The 19,646-nt window shown below is 35.2% G+C and overlaps 1 pseudogene; it reads left to right on the top strand.

The window, feature by feature from the left end:
- Positions 1-18,287: 18,287 nt before the first annotated feature.
- On the top strand, positions 18,288-19,259 carry LOC131819950 (pre-mRNA 3' end processing protein WDR33-like; annotated as a pseudogene).
- Positions 19,260-19,646: the final 387 nt, after the last annotated feature.

Here is a 19,646-nt window from a genome sequence, read left to right as displayed (position 1 = left end):
ACTTCCTCATATCAGGGAGATCATATGATAGTTGTCTTTTTACTGTCTCCACAGTCTTTGGTTTCCTAGATTGGAAAATTTACAGTGAAATTATAGTATGTATCATTTTTGGATTGACTTTTTTCACTTGGCAATATGGATTTATGTTTTCTTTTTGTCTTTTCACGGCTTGGTAGCTCATTTCTTTTTAGCACTTAATAATATTCCATTGTCAGGTTGTAACATAGTTTATCAATCTATTCATCTACTGAAGGATATCTTGCTTGTTCCCAAGTTTTGGCAATTGTGAATGAAGCTGCTAGAAACATCTATGTGCAGGTTTTTGTGTGGACATTAGTTTTCAGATTCTCTGGGTAAATACCAAGTCGCATGATTGCTGGATCGTATGATAAGAGTATGTTTAGTTTATAAGAAACTGCCAAACTGTCTTCGGTAGTAACTCTGTCATTTTGCATTCTCACCAATAATGAATAGGAGCTCCCTTTTGCTCCACATTCTTACTAGCATTTGTATTTGGTGTTCTGGATTTTGGCTATTCTAATAGGTAGCTCATTGCTGTTTCCATTTACATTTCCCTGATGATATACTATGCGGAGCATCTTTCCATGTGCTTGTTTGCTGCCTGTATATCTTCACTGGTGAGGTGTCTATTAAAGTCTTTGGCCCATTTTTTTAATTGTGTTGTTTACTTTCTTATTGATGAGTTTCAAAAGATTTTGTATATTTTGGATAACAGTCCTTTATCAGATGTGTCTTTTGCAAATAATTTCTACTATACTGTGCCTTTTCTCATTCTTTTGACATTGCAAGAGCAGAAGTTTTTATTCTCATTTTTTTAAAGCTTTGTTTGCTTATTTGAGAGAGAGAGAGAACATGGGCAGAAGAACAGAAGGAAATATGAGGGAGAATCTCAAGCAGACTCCCCGATGAGAAAGAAGCTTGACATGGGGCTCTATAACAGAACCCTGAGATCATGACCTGAGCCTAAATCAAGAGTTGGATGCCTAACTGACTGAGCTACCTACGTGCCCCAAGAGGTTTAAAATTTTTTTTAAGATTTTATTTATTTATTTATTTGAAAGTGAGAGAAAGTAAGCGAGAGAGAAAGCATGAGTGGAGGTGAGGGGCAGCAGGAGAGGGATAAGCAGACTACCTGCTGAAGAGGGAGCCCTATACAGGGCTCAGTCCCAGAACCCCAGAATTGTGGCCTGAGCAAAAGGCAGAAGCTTAACCAAATAACCCACTCAGGCACCCCCGAAGTTTTTAACTTTAGTGAAGTCCAGTTTATCAATTATTTCTCTCATGAATTGTTCCTTTAGAGTTTTATCTAGAAAGTTACTACTATACCAAAGTTCATCTAGATTTTCTTCTATGTTATCTTCTAGAATTTTTATAATTTTGCATTTTACACTAAGGTCTGTGATCCATTTTGAGTTTTTCTGAAGAGTGTACAGACTGTGTTTATATTCACTCTTTTGCCTGAGGATGGCCAGTTTTTCCAGGGTCATTTGTTGAAAAGACTAACTTTGCTCCATTGTATTGTCTTCGCTTCTTTGTCAAAAACCAGGTAACTGTATTTGTGTGGTTCTATTTCCAGGCTCTCTGTTTTGTTATTTTTCTTTACCTTTAGAATTTAGTAGGCTTATAAAATTTTTAAATTTGTCTTTATTAAAATAAAAACTACAGTGTTTTCTTCTGTGTATAAAAGGCCAAGATCAAAGTTACAATGGTGATTAAAAGGCCCAGGGGTGTGAACAGTAACTCTCCTTGGAAGGTTGCTAAGATGTTAGAAAACCTATCCACCAAAGGAGAGTCACAGAAGACTTCATCAAATTGTGGTGTCTCTCAACTCATGTTCTCTTTCTTCTTTCATCTCCATTCCCAGCTTTGTTCCTTTCCCAAGGTAGGAATGGTCCTTAGGGCCTTTGCCTAAATGTTCTTAAACTCTTCTTAAGCTATGGACCCTCTCTGACTTCCTTTCTTTTCTTTCTGCGGTTGACAGAAAAACCCAGCTCATTTCTCCTTCCTTGGGGACCTTATGTTCTTTCCTGTGGAGATGTTAATGGATGAATAGCCTCAATGTGTGTGTCGACAATATTGGTTCTCTGTCCAGATCGTCTTCAATCTTTGTTCCTATTTTGGGGGCCCTCCTGGCTTCGTGTGCTTTAGTTTTCAATAGCTTGTGTCTGTTACTTTGGGACCCAAAGAATCCAGGGATTTAATCCTTCTGGAGTAGGCTTTAAAGAACAGCTGAGGAGTGTAGGATTATGAAAGCCCCAATGTGTCACTTTGGATCAGAGACAATACTGAGGCAAGCCTATTTTTCCGCGTTTCCCTGTTGAATAAGGCTAGAGCATATTTGGCCTCCTCTCTGTTCCTCTTTTGTTTCCCTCACCCCTTACTGATATCCCCTGAAATGTACACAGATCTTCCACATGAATCTTTGTCAGGGTCTGCTTCTGGCATACCTGAACTGAGATAGTGTGTTACCTGTTTTGGAATTATTTATATTTTAGCAATTACTACTGAAGACATGATACTTTAGCTCAAAAGGCTTACTTTCTAATGATAGAATAGCACACCCAGGTAAGGCAGGGGTGTGTGTGTGTGTGTGTGTGTGTGTGTGTGTGAGTTTGGACCTATAAATAGTGCCCTTAAAGTGTATAGGTGACTACCTAATTGTTTAGCGATAAGGCAAGATTTAGTTATAGGTATGGAATAAATTGTATCTTTAAATCTAAGTTCCTGTTTTTCTCATCTTTAAAATGGGAAAAATATCTCTTAACTTCTTCATGGGGTTATTGTGAAATCCCAATCAGATATTGAAATCACCTAATGCTTAGCCTGAACTTGACATATAGTAATCATTCATTAGAATTTGCTAATTTCCTGTGAAGTAAACTGTGTACAGGCTAAAATTTAAAACTTTCAATTAAATCATACTGAAATGTATTTAAATTATAACTTACCACCTCACTAAAGTATGACTTTGAATAAGTACTTTACTTTCTCTAAATAGCTCAGTTACCATAGTCAATAGAGTGAAAGCCTTCAAATCAGAGAAATTCAATTTGAAGTAGACCAATGAGTAGAATTAGAAGTAGCAGACTTGTAAGAAAGCATAAATTAATTTTGCTTAAAGATAGAGGTCTTGAAATTAATGAATCACAAAATATAGTAATTGGTGGTGGTAAACCACAATGCATATCCTATGGTACTGTCAGATATTAGAAGTATTGAGTTTACCTTTTCCTGGGCTTCTGTCTTAGGACAACTGGTTAGCTTTATTAACAAGGACATTAATGAGATTAAGTTGATTCATTTGATCTCAGTGTGGGCCAGTGAGCTTTGCTCTCTTCCTGATCACAGACTGACTTTTAATTCTTGTCAGTCATTATGTGAATTTATAATGCTCAAATGAGAACACTAATGAAACTGGTCAGTATGAACACACTGGTACAAATGTCAAGAGGCCATTTCTAGGTGTGTATATGTATATATGTATGTATATAATATAGCACATCAGATTAGGTCCTCAAAGTGCACATATAGTTTTAAATGAGAAGATTTGTTTTCTGAAACAAAAGATGGCATGATTTTTATTTGATCTCCTCAGGCCTTCATTCTACATTTATAAAATAAGAGAAATAATACCTTTTCCTCATATATTAAATTCTATCATTTGTTTAAGGAGGTATAGGAAGAAAAATCTTTTAGTTTCTTTAGAAGAAAGGCACAATATTTAGCTAAGTGAGTTAATTGTTTTTAATGACTGTCTTCAGAAAACCCTTAAATATACATTAATTGTGAGACTCGGGAAAGCATATTTTGCTGTCAGATAGCAAATAATAGAGATAATCAAAGTTGATTTGAAAGTTGCCAAACATAGCTAAAAAAGAGCCATATAACTCCTTGGTGCCTAAGTAGGAACTCAAGGACTAGAGGAACTCAAGGACTATTCTGGTGCCTCAATTCACTATTTTATTATTCTGTGATTTCACATACACATGGAGTACCAACTGGAATTAATTAGGTCTTTCTTCTGTAAATGACTGTTCTTTCTACCTACCTCGTTCTAATGAAATTATTTCTTGATCTTGATTATTGACCTCTTCTATAGGTTCTTTCATATAGAATTTATAACTTCTGTGTCCTGAAACCTTATCAAACCAAAATGGTCCATATTTTCTAGTAACTAGGAGATTATCTTTATTTTTAGAAAATATTCCACAGTCAGATTTGCCTAGTATATTTCTTCAGTGTGCAACTTTACTTACCAAGGAGTACTAATACTATGGGAAATTTGAAATTTTATTCTCCTGAATATAGTTGATAAGAACAAGATCATAAAAAGAGAATTGGTCCATTGGTCTTTTGAACTTTCAAAAATTGTGGACGCAAGAAACTGGAAAAAATCAAACACTGGTTGATATTATTCTTGGTTAGGCCAAGAAGCCCCATATGGAGCAAATATGTCAGATGAAATAAAGGAATTGACAGTTCACATGCTGCAGAATCCTTTCCGCACTCTTCTTCCTCACTTAAGTAAATGACATTTGTTAATGACTAGACCTTGTGGGAGAATATTTAGGTGAATCTGACCTCAAAATAGCTGTAATTTTCATATGGCTGGTGTTATGCTGGCCATAGCCACCACCCTGAAAGAGACCATTTTGAAAGAGAAATCTAGTCATTTTCTCTATTGCTTACTTCTTCCTAAAAATCAAGTATAGCATGTGACTAGAAACAATGGGCTCATGAAGCATTGCCAATGCTGTAGATAGTATTGTGAACAATGAGAAACTTTAGCAGAATATAGAAAAGAAAAAAAAAATTGGACTTATTTCTTTTATCTTTGTTTCTGGGTTAAAGGGTTTTTTATGGGCTTTTTTTTAGAATTTTAATTTAGAGATAGAAACATACTTTCTTAGTTTAGTGGTGTTTCACTGGACACAGTACCAACCACAATTGCCAACTAGCTGGAAGAAATGGTTTCTCAAATAGAAGGGAATGTTATTAATTCCCAAGATAGAAGTGTGGTAAATTCAATGGAATTAGCTTGTAAATTTGACTTGGTAATGAACCACTACAGAAAAAAAAAATGCCAGAAATTTCCCCTAAATCAATAGTTACCACTGGATACTTGAAATGCCATGACACTTTCATAAACCATTTTAAGTAGATGGTGGAAGTAATAGTCAATTATATCATAGGACTTGACAAAGAGAACTACAACTCTTGGGTCTTGAAAGTATAGACTTAGAATATAAATTCAGGAAAAAAGTCCTTATAAAAGTTAGGAAATAAAGACCTTTTGTGTTTGGACTGGAGATCTTAGATTTTAGAGGAAAATCCATGAATCCCATTATGTAGCCCATATTTTCCCAGTCCAAGTCTTACTTCTCATTCAGAGTACTCAGTAACCAGGAAAGGACAATCTCATTTTCTGAGTGAGAAAGAAAATAGAAGTGAATTTAGAACAGGGTAAGAACCAGCAGAAAAATAAATAAACATGAGAGCTATCTGTCACATGACATCCACAGGGCTGCATAGAGAGGAGAACTACAAGAGTGGGGAAATTATCCACCAATGCCTATCTGGGGATACTTGGTACTTGCTGTATAACAAAACAATGATGAAGATAATTTTTAGGGAAATAAAAATGTTAAACTATAAACTTACCTATAAAATCAACTTAGAAATGTAACTGAGGTTTTGTGGTATAAAAATTAAATGACAAACTCTTATTATTATTATAGTTGGAAAGCTAAAACACATGTACATGTATATGATTTATTACATGTATATCATAAGATATATGTTTGTGCTTGTGTGTATATATATATACATACACATATATATGTGTGTGTGTATACATATATGGATATCACCTCTCCCATTTTAAAAATATTTATTTATTTTAGAAAGAGACAGAGAATGAGTAACAGTGAAGGGAGGGGCAAAGGGATAGAGAGTCTTGGGCAGATTTCTTGCTGAGCATGGAACTGACTGGGGGCTTGGTCTCATGGTCCTGAGATCACAACCTGAGTCAAAACCAAGAGTTGAACATTTAACCGACTGTGCCAACCAGGGTGCCCTACCTCTCCCATTTTTAATAAATTAAATATCAGGGGAGCCTGGTCGGCTCAGTGGGTTAAAGCCTCTGCCTTTGGCTTGGGTCATGATCTCAGGGTTCTGGGATTGAGCCCCGCATCGGGCTCTCTGCTGGGCAGGGAGCCTGCCTACCCCTCTCTCTCTGCCGGCCTCTCTACCTACTTGTGATCTCTGTCTGTCAAATAAATAAATAAAATCTTTTAAAAAAGTAAATTACTTAAATATCAAATTTCCCCATTTCCATCTCTTTTTCTTTTTTAATTCCTATTGCCGTATGAAATATTACATCATCATTTGGTGTTGAGGGCTCTTAAGTGCTGTCATACCTTCTTTGTAGAGCTGAGAGAAAAATGTAGCCTCTATCCTCATAGTAAACAAACAAATATACAATAGTAATTTCTCCCATGGGTCATCTTTTTGGTGATGACAGGTAAAAGTTCCTCCCTTTGTTAGCTTGTTTGAAATATGTATGTCATTGCCATTCAGTTATATAAGGGGAATTAGAGAGGAAATGGAATTGAAGCTGCATTTTGCAGCAAGAAAGAAGCTGGGCGGGAAGGACTACGTCCTCTCAAAGCATGGCTTTGGTAGGAACATATCTGGGAGTTAAAGCAGGGCCAGTGATCTACATAGGCCTGGAAGATGAAGTGAAGAGGGTGTGCTCTCAGGCGATGCATAGATCACTGCCAATTTATACTCTTAAAGCATTTTAATACAAAGGAACATTTGATTTCAAAGGCTCAGGGAACACTTCCACTTTGGTTCCTTGCCCATTTAGCAGTTTAGGATTACCATTTGTATACTAGATAGATTGTAGAGTTGAAAGTTCCTATTATATTTGGCTGTTTTATGTGTGGTTGCTAAGGTAAATGTTTAATAAGCAATCACAGGTCAGTTATGGGTCCCTATTGTTTTATACTGATGTGGTTGTGAGCCGCCCTGTGAGGAGAACAAAACATATGCAAGAGCTTTCAAAATGAGTTTCATTGCTTCATTAAAGTTTTTACAGTTTTCCCTCTAATGCTACTCACTGAATGAAATAAAAAGAGACGTTGCCTTTGAAGAAGGATATAGTCACTTCCTTTCCCCAATCTTCTTTGTCTAATCCTTGTTATTCATGTTTTCTTCAAAAGATAAAGTCTCTTCTTTTTTATATGGATTGTTTGGCATCTTTCAGTTGGACTATATTAAATTAAAGGCTTGCTTTGCCCTGGATTAAAACAACAAAAATTGACAGGTGGGCTTTTGGGATTTTCTACTCCTATGCCCAAACCCTTTTTCTAACAAAGGATGGCATCTTCTCTTGAACATGTTTGCATGTTTTTCTTTAACCTTTTGCCCCTTCTTTGCCATAATTAACCACTTTGGCTGGACCTTATTTATTGTGATGTAAATATACATCAGTAAATATTACTGAGTGATGTAGATATTCTCCTGACATCTTTCTGCTAATGGACTCTCTTTCTTTTTTTATTGAAGTATAATTGACATACAATATCCTCGTAGTATCGGGTGTGTATTATACTGAGGTGATATTTTTATACACTTAGAAATGATCTCTATGATAAATCTAGTCACCATCTGTCACTATACAGTGTTTACAATATTATTGACTATATTCCCTACACTGTACAACCCCATGACTTATTTACTTTTAACAGTAATTTGTACCTCCTAATGTCCTTCGCCTATTTCACCTGTCCCCCTGTCTTTCCCTACTCTGGTAATCAACAGTTTGTTTCAGGTATCTAAGTATCTGTTTCTGTTTTGTTTTGTTTATTTTGTTTTCTAAACTCCCCATATATGTGAAATTATGTGTTATTTTTCTTTTTCTGTAGGACTTATTTCACTTAGAATAATACCTTTTGGGTTCATCCATGTTGTTGCAAAAGACAAGATTTCATTCTTTTTATGGCCGAGTAACATGTCAGTGTGTGTGTGTACGTGTGTATGCATGTACAACATTTTCTTACCCATTCTTCCATCAGTGGATGCTTAGGTTGTTTCCATATCTTGGCTATTGTAAATAATGTCACAATAAACATAGAGGTTCTTATATCTTTTCAGGTTAGTGTTTTCATTTTCTTCAAATAAATGCCGAGCAGTGGAGTTGTTTGATGGTATAGTGGGTTTATTTTTAGCCTTTTGAGGAAATTTCATAATTTTCTATAGTGGCTACACCAACTTACATTCCCACCAACAGTTTTCCTCACATCCTCACCAACATTTGCTCTTTTTTGTCTTTTTGATAATAGCCAATATGACCAATGTGAGATGATATCCCATTGTGGTCTTGACGTGCATTTCTCTGATGACTAGTGATGTTGATGTTTTTTCATTTGCCTATTGGTCATCTGTATATACTCTTTGGAAAAATGTATATTCAAGTCCTCTGTTCATTTCTAAATTGGGTTTTTCGAGTTTTCTTTTATATTAAGTTATGTAAGTTCCTTAAATATTTTGATATTAATCCCTCATTGGTGTTCTGATTTGCAGATACTTTTCCCATTCAGTTGTTTACTTTTTATTTTGTTGATGATTTATTTTGCTGTACAAATGTTTTTTTTTAATTTTTTTTCAGCATAACAGTATAATTATTTTTTCACCACACCCAGTGCTCCATGCAATCCGTGCCCTCTATAATACCCACCACCTGGTACCCCAACCTCCCACCCCCCCCCCACCACTTCAAACCCCTCAGATTGTTTTTCAGAGTCCATAGTCTCTCATGATTCCCCTTCCAATTTACCCCAACATCCTTTTAAAATAAATTATGTATTTAGTTATTTTGCTTTTGTTGCCCTTGCCTGAGGAGATTGGCTCAAAAGAATTACTTAGACCAATGTCAAAGAGCCTACTCTTCATGTTTTTTTGTTGTAGGAGTTTTACAGTTTCAGGTGTTATATTCAAGTCTTTCTTACCTTTTGAATTTATTTCTGTATATACTATAATATAGTGATCCAGTTTCTTTCTTTTGCACATAGCTGTCCAGTTTCTGTAATACTATTTGTTAAACAGACTGCCTTTTCCTCATTATATAGCTTTGCCTCCTTTGTCATAGATTAATTGACCATATATGAATGGGTTTATTCTTGGACTATCTATTATAATCCATTGACCTATTTGTCTATTGTCATGACTATACCATATTGTTTTGATAACTATAGTTTGAAGTATAGTTTGAGATCAGGGAACATGATACCTCCAGCTCTGTTCTTCTCAAGATTGTTTTGGCTATTCTGGTATTTTTGTGGTTCTATACAAATTTTAGGGTTATTTGTTCCACTTCTGTGAAAAATGCCATTGGTATTTTGATGAGGATTACACTGAATCTGTAGATTACTTTGGATAGTATGATATCTTAACAATATTAATTTTTCATGGATGGCTGGGTGGCTCAGTGGGTTAAAGCTTCTGCCTTCGGTTCAGACCATGATCCCAGAGTGCTGGGATTGAGCCCCACATCGGGTTATCTGCTCAGCAGGGATCCTGCTTCCCCCTCGATCTCTCTGCCTGCCTCTCTGCCTACTTCTGATCTCTGTCAGATAAATAAATAAAATCTTAAAAAAAAAACAAAACAAAAAACCCAATATTAATTCTTCCAATTCATAAACATGTTATATTTGTGTTGTCTTCAGTTTTTTTCATCAGCCTTATAGTTTTCAGGATATAGGTTCCCTTTTGGTTAAATTTATTCCTAGGTATTTTAATATCTTTGTATCATTTATAAATGGGATCGTTTTCTTAATTTCCTTTTCTGACAGCTCATTATTAGTGTATGTAAATCCAACTGATTTCTATATGTTAATTTCATATCCTGGAACTTTACAGAATTTTTTTTTTAGTTGTAATAATTTTTTAGTAAAGACTTCAGGGTTTTCTATATATGATATCATGTGATGGTTTTACTTTTCCTTTCCTATTTGGATGGCTTTATTTCTCTTCTCTTGCCTAAATCCCTGGCTAAGATTTCCAATACTATGTTAATAAAAGTGGCAAGGATAGGCATCTTCATCCTGTTCCTGATCTTAGAAAAAGAGCTTTCAAGTGTGTCACCACTGAGTATCATGTTGGCTCTGGATTCGTTATATATGGCTTTCATCATGTTGTGGTACAGTTCTCCACCAAAATTTTTGAGACTTTAGCATTAAATGGATGTTGAATTTTTTCAAACTTCTTTTCTGTAACTTGAGATTTTTATCCTTTGTTTGGTTAATGTGGTGTATCATATTGACTGATTTGTGGATGTTGAACCATCATTGCATCCTGGGGATAAATACCACTTAATCATGGTGTATAATACTTCTACTATATTGTTGAACTTAATTTGCTAATGTTTGGTCAAGTGTTTTGCATCTATATTGACCTGTATTCTTTTTTTTTTTTTTTGTGGTGTCTGTATGGTTTTGGTATCAGTGTGATGCTGACCTCATAAAATGAGTTTGGAGTGTTCCTTCCTCTTTGAGTTTTTGGAATAATTAGAGAAGAATAGGTACAAATTCTTCTTTAAATGATTCGTAAAATTCATCTGGAAAGTCATGTGGTCCTGGACTTTTTAATTTTGGGGTGTTTTTAAATTAGTGATTCAATTTAATTGCTTCTGTGTAGCTGATTCAGATTTTTTATTTCATTGTGATTCAGTATTAGAGGGAAATTTATCCATTTTTTTCTCTATTTTTTTAATTTCTTGTCATATAATTGTTCGTAATGCTCTTTTATGAGATTTTGTATTTCTGTGATATTAGTTGTAAGTTCTCTCATGCCTGATTTATTTATTTGGGTCCTCTTTTTTTTTTTTTCTTGATGAGTATGGATATGGACTTATTGATTTTATTTATCTTTTCAAAGAATGAGCATTTACTTTTATTGATCTTTTTAAAATTTTTTAGTCTGTATTTTATTTAATTCCACTTTGATATTTATTATTTCCATCATTCTACTAACTTTGGGTTTTATTCTTCTTTCTCTAATTCCTTTAAGTATAGTTAGATTGTTGATTTAAAATTTTTCTTGCTTCTTAGGGTAGGCCTGCATTACTGTACACTTCCCTCATAGGCCTACTTTTGCTATGCTCCATAGATTTTGGAACATTGTTTCCATTTTTATTTGTCTCCATTTATTTTTTTAATTTTCTCTTTGATTAAACTCTGGTTGTTTAGTGACAAGTTGTTTATTTTCCATATATTTTTGTTTTTTCCAGTTTCTATCTTTTAATTGATTTCTAGTTTCATATCATTATGGTCAGAAAAAGTGAACGATTAATCTTCCTAAATTCATTGGACTTATTTTGCAGTCTAACACATGATCTGTATTGTACTCTTAAAAAGAATGTGTATTCTAGGGTACACAGATATATACAGAAGAGACTTCTGTATATATCTGTATATATTTGTTAAGTCTCTCTGGTGTAATGTGTTATTCACATTTCCTTATTGGTTTTCTATCTGAATGATCTATCCGTTAACAAGTCCGTTGTTAAGGTCCCCTACTGTTATTGTAAAACTGTCAGTTTCTCCCTTTATGTCTACTAATATTTGCTTTATATATTTAGGTGTTACCATGTTGGGTGCATGAATATTTATAATTTTGTGTTTTTTTGTTGGATCAATCCCTTTATCATTGTGTAAATCTTTCAAATTTCTCTTTTTTTATAAGTTTACTTTGTTTGATATAAATATTGCTACCGCAGTTTTTTTTTAACTTTCATTTGTATGAAATATCCTTTTCTATCCCTTCACTTTTAGTTTATATGTGTTCTGAGCTCTGAAGTGAGTCTCTTATAGATAGCATACAGATGGGTTTTATTTTTAATCCATTCAGTTACCTTATGTCTTTTGATTAGAGCATTTAGACCATTTACATTTAAAGTAAGTGTTGATAGATATAGACCTACTAACATTTTGTTGATTGTTTTCTTGTTGTTTTTGTAGTTCTTCTCTATTTTTCTTCTTATCTTGCTCTCTTTCTTGGTGATTGATGACTTTCTTTAGTGTTATGCTTGGATTCCTTTCTCTTTATATTTTGTGGTACCTATTATAGATTTTTGGTTTATGGATGCCATGAGGTTCAAATATAACATTCTGTGAATCTGTATTAAGTTGATAATTGCTTAAGTTTGAACTTATTCTAAAAACACTGTTTTTTTTTTCTTATCCCCTTCAATTTTTTTGTATATGATGTCATATTTATATAATTTTGTGTATCCTAACCTAATTTCTAAAATATAATTGATTTTACTATTTTTGTTTTTTAACCTCCATTTTAGCTTTTTAAAAAGATATATATATATATATTTTAAAAAATATATATCTTACTAAAATAAATAAATATGTAAATATATATCTCATATATACATTTTAGTAAGAGAGCAGTTGAGCAGGGGGAGGCGGCAGAAGGAGAGGGAAAGAGAGAGGATGACTATAAGACTCTGCTGAGTGCAGAATATGACACAGGACTTGATCTCATGATCCTGAAATCATGACCTGAGCCAAAATCAAGAGTCAGATGCTCAACTGATTGAGCCATTCAGACTCCCCAACATTTATACTACCTCTACAAGTGATTGATCTATTCCTTTCATTATAGGTTTGCTTTTATTAGTGAATTTTTTTACTTTCATAATTTTATTTACTTTTAGCTATCATCTATTCTTTTTTTGTTGTTTAAAGAAGTCTCATTTGACATTTCTTATAAGGCTGGGTTAGTGATTATGAACTCATTTAACTTTTGTTCATCTGAAACTTTATCTCTCCTTCAGTTCTGAATGATAACCTTGCTAAATAGAGTATTCTTGGTTGTAGATTTTTTCCTTTTAGCAACTTGAATATGTCATGCCACTGTCTCTGACCTGCAGGATTTCTGATGAATATTCAGCTGAGAGCCTATGGGGTTTCCCTGCTATGTAACTAGTTGCTTTTATCTTGCTTCTTTTAAAGTTCTCTCTTTGTCTTTAACTTTTGACATTTTAATTGTTATGTGTCTTAGTGTGGATTTCTTTGAGTTCATCTTGTTTGGAATTCCCTGTGCTTCCTGAACCAAGGTGTCTGTTTCCTTCTCCAGTTTAGGAAATTTTTCATCTGTTATTTATTCAAATAAGTTTTCTTCCCCTTTCTCTCTCTTCTTCTGGCATCCCTATAATGCAAATATTAGAATGATCAATGTTGGCCTTGAGGTCCCTTAACCCATCCTCAATTTTTAGTTCTTTTTCCTTTTAATTGTTCAGCTTGGGTACTTTCCACTACCCTGTATTCCAGATCACTGGTTCTTTATTGCAGAATAATCTAATTAGCTATTGATTCCTTCCAGCGTATTTTTTCATTCCAGTTATTATATTCATCATTTCTGATTTTTTATATATATCCTATTTCTTTGTTGAAGTTGTTACTGAGTTCATAAACTCTTCTCTCAAATTCAGTGAGTATCTTTATGACTCTTATTTTGAACTCTTTCAGTTAGTTCTTTTTCTAAAGTTTCATTATATTCTTTCATTTGAATCACTTTTCTCTTTTTCTTCATTTTGACTTCCAGTGTTTGTTTCTATGAATTAAATAAACCATCTACCACTTCCAGTCTTGAAGGAGTGGCTTTATGTAGGAAGCCCCTGTGTGGACTATATGTGCCTTGAGTCTTTGGCTAGCTGGGTAGAGTTGGAGTAATTGTGAGCTCGGCACTCTGCACCACTGGGCACTCTGCACCAGGGCCATTCTGATGGGATGGATGGAGCAGAAATGAGTATAGGCTAGATGATACTGGGGTGCTCTGCAGTGGGGACACCCAAGTGGGATAGATGATGTTGGGGCAGGCATGCTCCAGGACATTTCAAGCAGGGGCCACTTTGGTGGGATGGCTAGAGCTGGATTGGGCATGGTCTCATGTCCAGTGAGTATCCTGGAGGGTCCTGGAGTGCTTTATATCTGGGTCACCTTGGCAAAATAGCTGAGCCTGTAGTGGGTGGAAGTTGTGTGTGTCCTGATGTGTGCCATGACAGCCATGGAGGGACAGCTAGAGCTGAGGCAGTCACAGGTGTGGGGTGTATTGGGAGGCTAGCTGGAGCTGGTATGGCTAGGGACTCTGCTCCTGTCTATGCTGTCAAGGTGGAGGGGATATGTAAACAAGGCATTCTCCAGCACCTATGACTCAGAAGAGAGTTTCAGCAGTTTCATTACTGTTAAGTGAATGGTCTAGGGTTATTAAATAGGTTTTGTTCACTTATATTCTAGTTTGACTTTAAACCACTATGTTATTTTGTCCGTTTGTTTCTGTTGTGTTCCAGGTCAAGTGAATATGTATGTGGACCCCTCAGTGCTATGCCTTCCTACTGTAGTTTGTAGAATCATGGATGGGCTTCCTATTGTTACTGTCTCTGTTGTTGTTCTCTATGTGGTCCCTCTCACCTTTTTTGTGCAAAAGCTGTTCAATTGACCCTCAGTTCTTCTTCAGGAGGGTTTACTGTATATGAATATTTAATGTAGGGTGCCTGGGGGGCTCAGTCAGTTAAGTGTCTACCTTTGGCTCAGGTCATGATCCTGGGGTCCTGGAATTGAGCCCCACATCGGACTCTCTGCTCAGAGGGAGCTTGATTCTCCCTCTGTTTGCCTCTCTGCTTACTTGTCTTTTTCTCTGTGTCAAATAAATAAATAAAATCTTAAAAAAAAATGACTTGGTTTGTCTGTGGGAGGAAGTGAGTTCAGGGTCTTTTTTATGATGTCATTTTGGGCCTGCCTTCAATACCCACATTTTTTGAGCTAAGAAATGACAACCTTGAGCTTTGAGTCAATGGTGAACTAGGATTTTAAGTTTTTTCAGGCAGAGCCTGGTCTTTCTCAGAACCTTCACTAAATCTGCCATACCTTTTGATGGTCATTTCCAGTGTACTAGGCATGTACTGTGCACTTTAAATACATTAGTTCATTTAATATTTAAAATACACCTGAGTTAGATTTCATAATTATCCCCATTTTTATAGATGAGAAAACTAAGGCATAGAGAGAATAAATAACTACCTCAAAGTCACTGAGAAAGTAAATAGCAGAGGTTGGCTTTGAATTCAGGCATTCTGACTTCAGATACTGTGCCCTTAACTACTTTGAGAGATGAAGCATATTAGGGGCAGAATGATTCTGGGAAATTTCTTCTCTCACCAATTTTTTAAATAGTTTTCTTGAATAGGAATAGGCTTCCAAAGTGAGTCTGTGAAGTCCAGAGGACATCCCATGGATAAGTGTTGAGATTGTTTCAAAACACTAAATGTAGTATATTAGCTTAAGATGGTAATTTATTCTTGGGTAGCTGGGATATACACCAAGTGATTTAAGTGATGAGTGCATGGAAAACCTTGAGCAGAATTTTTTCCTGAGTGTGCATAGCTTCTCTGAGTGCAGACAGCCATGGTTAAAAATTGGGATATTATTTAAGGATAGTAGCACAATATTACTTCATGGAAACTATATTCATGTTGTCCTGTGTTTCATGTGTTGCTAGCCTCTGGGATGTTGTAGAAGATATTTTGTGGGACATATGAAAACACACTAACATTTTGAGGGAGTAATAAAATATGTATGAATGTGTAGAAATATGAATAAGTACTTATTATGATTTATTCAAAAGGAAAATACTAAGAGAAGTAGGATAATACCTAACTTTTGCAAGTGAATTTCACATTATCTCACCTAATCTTATTTATAGACAAGGAAGGTAAGCCTTACAGAGATTAACTTTCTCAAGGTCCAGATATGATAAGAACAGAACTGGATCTGAAATCAAGTTTGTCTGATAGCAAAGTCCTTGATCTTTACCCATCACTGTGTGTGTGTGTGTGTGTGTGTGTGTGAGAGAGAGAGAGAGAGAGAGAGAGAGAGAGAGAGAGTGTGTGTGTATGTCCATTTGAGAAGTAGAAAGAATGTGCTGAGTAGAATATAAGGAAATGGTTTCTTTTTGTAGTTCTAGTAAAAGCTGAGTGGTGCTACTTCTATACATACATTATAGAGGTCATTTGGTTAAGAAATGTTATTGAGAATATGTGTTATTAGAATTATATGAAAGATTCTGCTAAAAACATTAGAAGATATAAAGAGCAAATGGTCAGCTCTACCTTATGCCACTTGTGGCAGAAAATGTCTTTATATTACCTATTGATTTCTTGTTCAATGTTTCCTTCCTGCTTTTTTTTTTTTTTTTTTTTGAATATCAGCTCATTTAATTACACTAAGACCATTTTCTTCTTCCAAGTTCAAGTGATAATAGTCCTACACCAAAGAGCTCTCAGTGGGAACTAAATGTTAGAGAAAATTGTAAGAAATATTTTAATAAATAACAAAAGGCATGGTTACTGATGATATAAGTCTGGCAGGGGTGAGGAGACATGAGGAGTGCAATGTTTTTCAAAAAAGAAAACCTTCTTTTTCCAGATCCCTTTGTGACTGAGTGACAGCAAAGATGCTGAATCATCGCTTAGGAGACACACACTAAGAATATACAATGCGCTAAAAAAAAAAAAAAACAAAAAACCACTGCTGCTATTAGGACTAATGGTCAAAATAATGATTGCAACTTTGGACAAACTGTCTTCACAAAGAAAGAAGAGATTATCAGGACTCCAGTAAGATCATTGATATAAAATACTTTCTTAAGGAAGGTGGGATTTCTGTTGATTTTTATTATGAATGGCTATGAGGCTTAGGGTTGAACCTGTGGCCATAGAATATAACCCACCCAGCTGTAGGTTGACATAGGTTTAGAATCCAAAATTTCTCTTTTCTTACTTAGCACATCCATCAGAAGATTCCTATAAGTTACATATTACTGAATGCCTTTCTTGGAAAAGGAAGTGTTAACTTTCCCTACTCCTCTCCGTACATATACCACAACCTTATTTAGTTCAAGAGTGCATAGAGTGCATAATCAGAGAATAACTAAACTGGGAGTACGGTAGTCCCACCTCATCTGCTGTTTCACTTTCTACAGTTCCAGTTACTTGGAGTAAATTGTGTTTCAGAAGCAGATGATCCTCCTTCAGACATAGTATCAGAGGGTCAGTAGTAGCTTAATGCTATGTCACTATGCCTGCCTCATTTATCTTACTTTGTCTCATTACATAGTCATTTTTATCATCTCACATCATTACAGGAAGATGAGTGTAGTACAATAAGATATTTTGAGAGAGAAAGGCCACATTCACATAACTTCTATTACAGTATATTGTTATAATTGTTGCATTTTATTATAGTTGTTAATTTCTTACTGTGCCTAATTTATAATTTAAGCTTTATCATAGGTATGCATGTGTAGGAAAAACATAGTATATGTAGGGTTTTGTACTCCTCCATGTCAGACATTTACTGGGGGGTCTTGGAACATATTCCCCAGGGAAAAGGGAGGACTACTATAATAAGTCATTATCAATGTGATAGGGTAGTGATGAGTACACATTGAGTGTTCAATAAATCTCAACAGCCGGTCAATAAAAATAGGAGGGACAGTAATTAAGATGGATCTCCACTTTGGACGAGGTAACTGGAGACGGAGGAAAGGTGATAAAGAGTTATGCTGCCCCCAGGAGTCAGTTAAGCCCTTCTATTCCTTGGAAATCCTCATGAAACATGGACCTCCCTTTATAAGAAATACCATGATATTAAGGAAATACATACTTCAGGTATGGCAAATTGTGATTGCTCAGATTAAGGGAAAAAGATGTGAGTGACTTAAAGACAAAAAAAAAAAAAACAAAAAAACAAAAAAACAAAAAAACTGTGGCAAGGCTGCTAGGAAAGCCTTAAAATTCTCAAGAAAGAAGCATAATGCATGAATAAAGAATGAATTTAAAAATGAAGTCTGAGAATCAGAAGGCTGTGTCTTCTTCAGTGAAGCTCGGGCTCTACATCTAACTTTAGTTTCCTTGTCTATAAAAGGTGAAGGGGGTAGGCTAGTGTAGTGCCAAGGCTGCTGTCTTAAAGTCCCATTGTACTAAGCTTGAGTAATTTCAGAATGTACACAAAACTGACACATTGAGGGGAAGATTATAAGAGCTCTTTTGGAGAAGAGGGATTGAGAGGGGTGCCGGGAAGAGGGCAGGGCAGGCAGGAGAGACATTCTTGACTATGAAGACAAACCCTTCACTCACCATTCATTACCAACTCCGCTCAGTGCTGGAGGTATCCTAGAATGAATATATCACCATGGCTACCGAAATTGGTTCTCTTCCCTGTTTTTTCCATACTCCAAGTTTCCAAAACCAAGTGCCTCCACAACTATTGTATAAGCGACCTGATTTTGCACAGCAGTAAGGAATGCAACAGCTTATCTTTGATGCAAAATGGATGAGTAAAGAAGTAAACTGAAAACCATAGACTATAATCCATCTGTAATTAAGTACTTGGAGAATAGAATATGGCAAAGAGATCAGAGAGGTATGTGGGCAATTCAGCCTCCTACAGGTTATTACAATGATATAGTCCCATATATAGGGATGTTGAATAATCCTATGAATGCAGTAACAACAAAATTTGTTCAAACATCAACAAATAAAGTGTCTGGTATTTGTTGTTAGGTAGACTTGAGAAGGAAGATGGTTGGTCACTGGAGCTTCTAGTGGAGAATTCACCTTGTGGAATGGACCCAACTTCAATTTTGAAACAATATTACAGGCTCATGATAGTCCAGTGAGGACTATGACTTGATCACATAATGATATGTATATATTGACAGCAAATCATAGAGAATATGTGAAATAGTGTCAGTCAAACATGAACGAAGTCAAGATGTTCAGGAACATAAGGAGGCAATTAGAGAGGCCAGGTTTATACACAATATATCATTTTCTGTAGTCCCTATTGTTATGGTTAAATTATTCTCTAAGTATTCTGGGTGCAGAGATGCATGGGTTCTGTCAGATTCTGTGATACTTTCTGCACCCTATAAACACAATATTTTTCTTTGCTTTCACACACTCACCATTTTACTGGCAGTCTTCAGAAGTAGTGTTGTCCTGGTACCAGCCTTCACAGTATATTAGAGATGTATTGTCTGCAGCATTTTGCACAGGTTTTCTCTTTTCATTTATGGTTAATAATATGTGTACATTATTCCTTTTGATTAGCTACTGTGTAAGAGAAGAATCATTCATTCTGAATAAAGAATTTAGCCTTTAATTATACAACTAGGGAAAAAAAAAAAAAAACAACCTGACATATTATCCTGATCCCCAGTAAAATGTTAGGTTGCTTGCCTGATCACAACATCCCGCTGCCTGTTCTATAAGTACTTCTCAAGGAACATAATATACTCTGGCAGTATCATTTTGTTTTAAGGATGTTCTTTGGGGGGTAAATTTGCATTTTGATATAATTTAGAGCATATGAAAAGGATCTCCAATGATGCTCTTCCCAGATTCACCAGTTATTTACATTTGGCTTCATTTGCTTAGTTATTCTCTGCATGGGCATATATGTATGTGTCATATAATATATATACTTATGGACAGAGTACCATTTGAGAGTAAATTTAAAACACTGTTCTTAGTTTATTGCATATTTCCT

The sequence above is a fragment of the Mustela lutreola genome, chromosome 1, assembly GCF_030435805.1.
Source record: "Mustela lutreola isolate mMusLut2 chromosome 1, mMusLut2.pri, whole genome shotgun sequence".
Taxonomy (NCBI): Eukaryota; Metazoa; Chordata; class Mammalia; order Carnivora; family Mustelidae; genus Mustela; species Mustela lutreola.
Note: the sequence above shows the minus strand (reverse complement) of the source record. Positions and strands in the feature narration are given on the sequence as shown.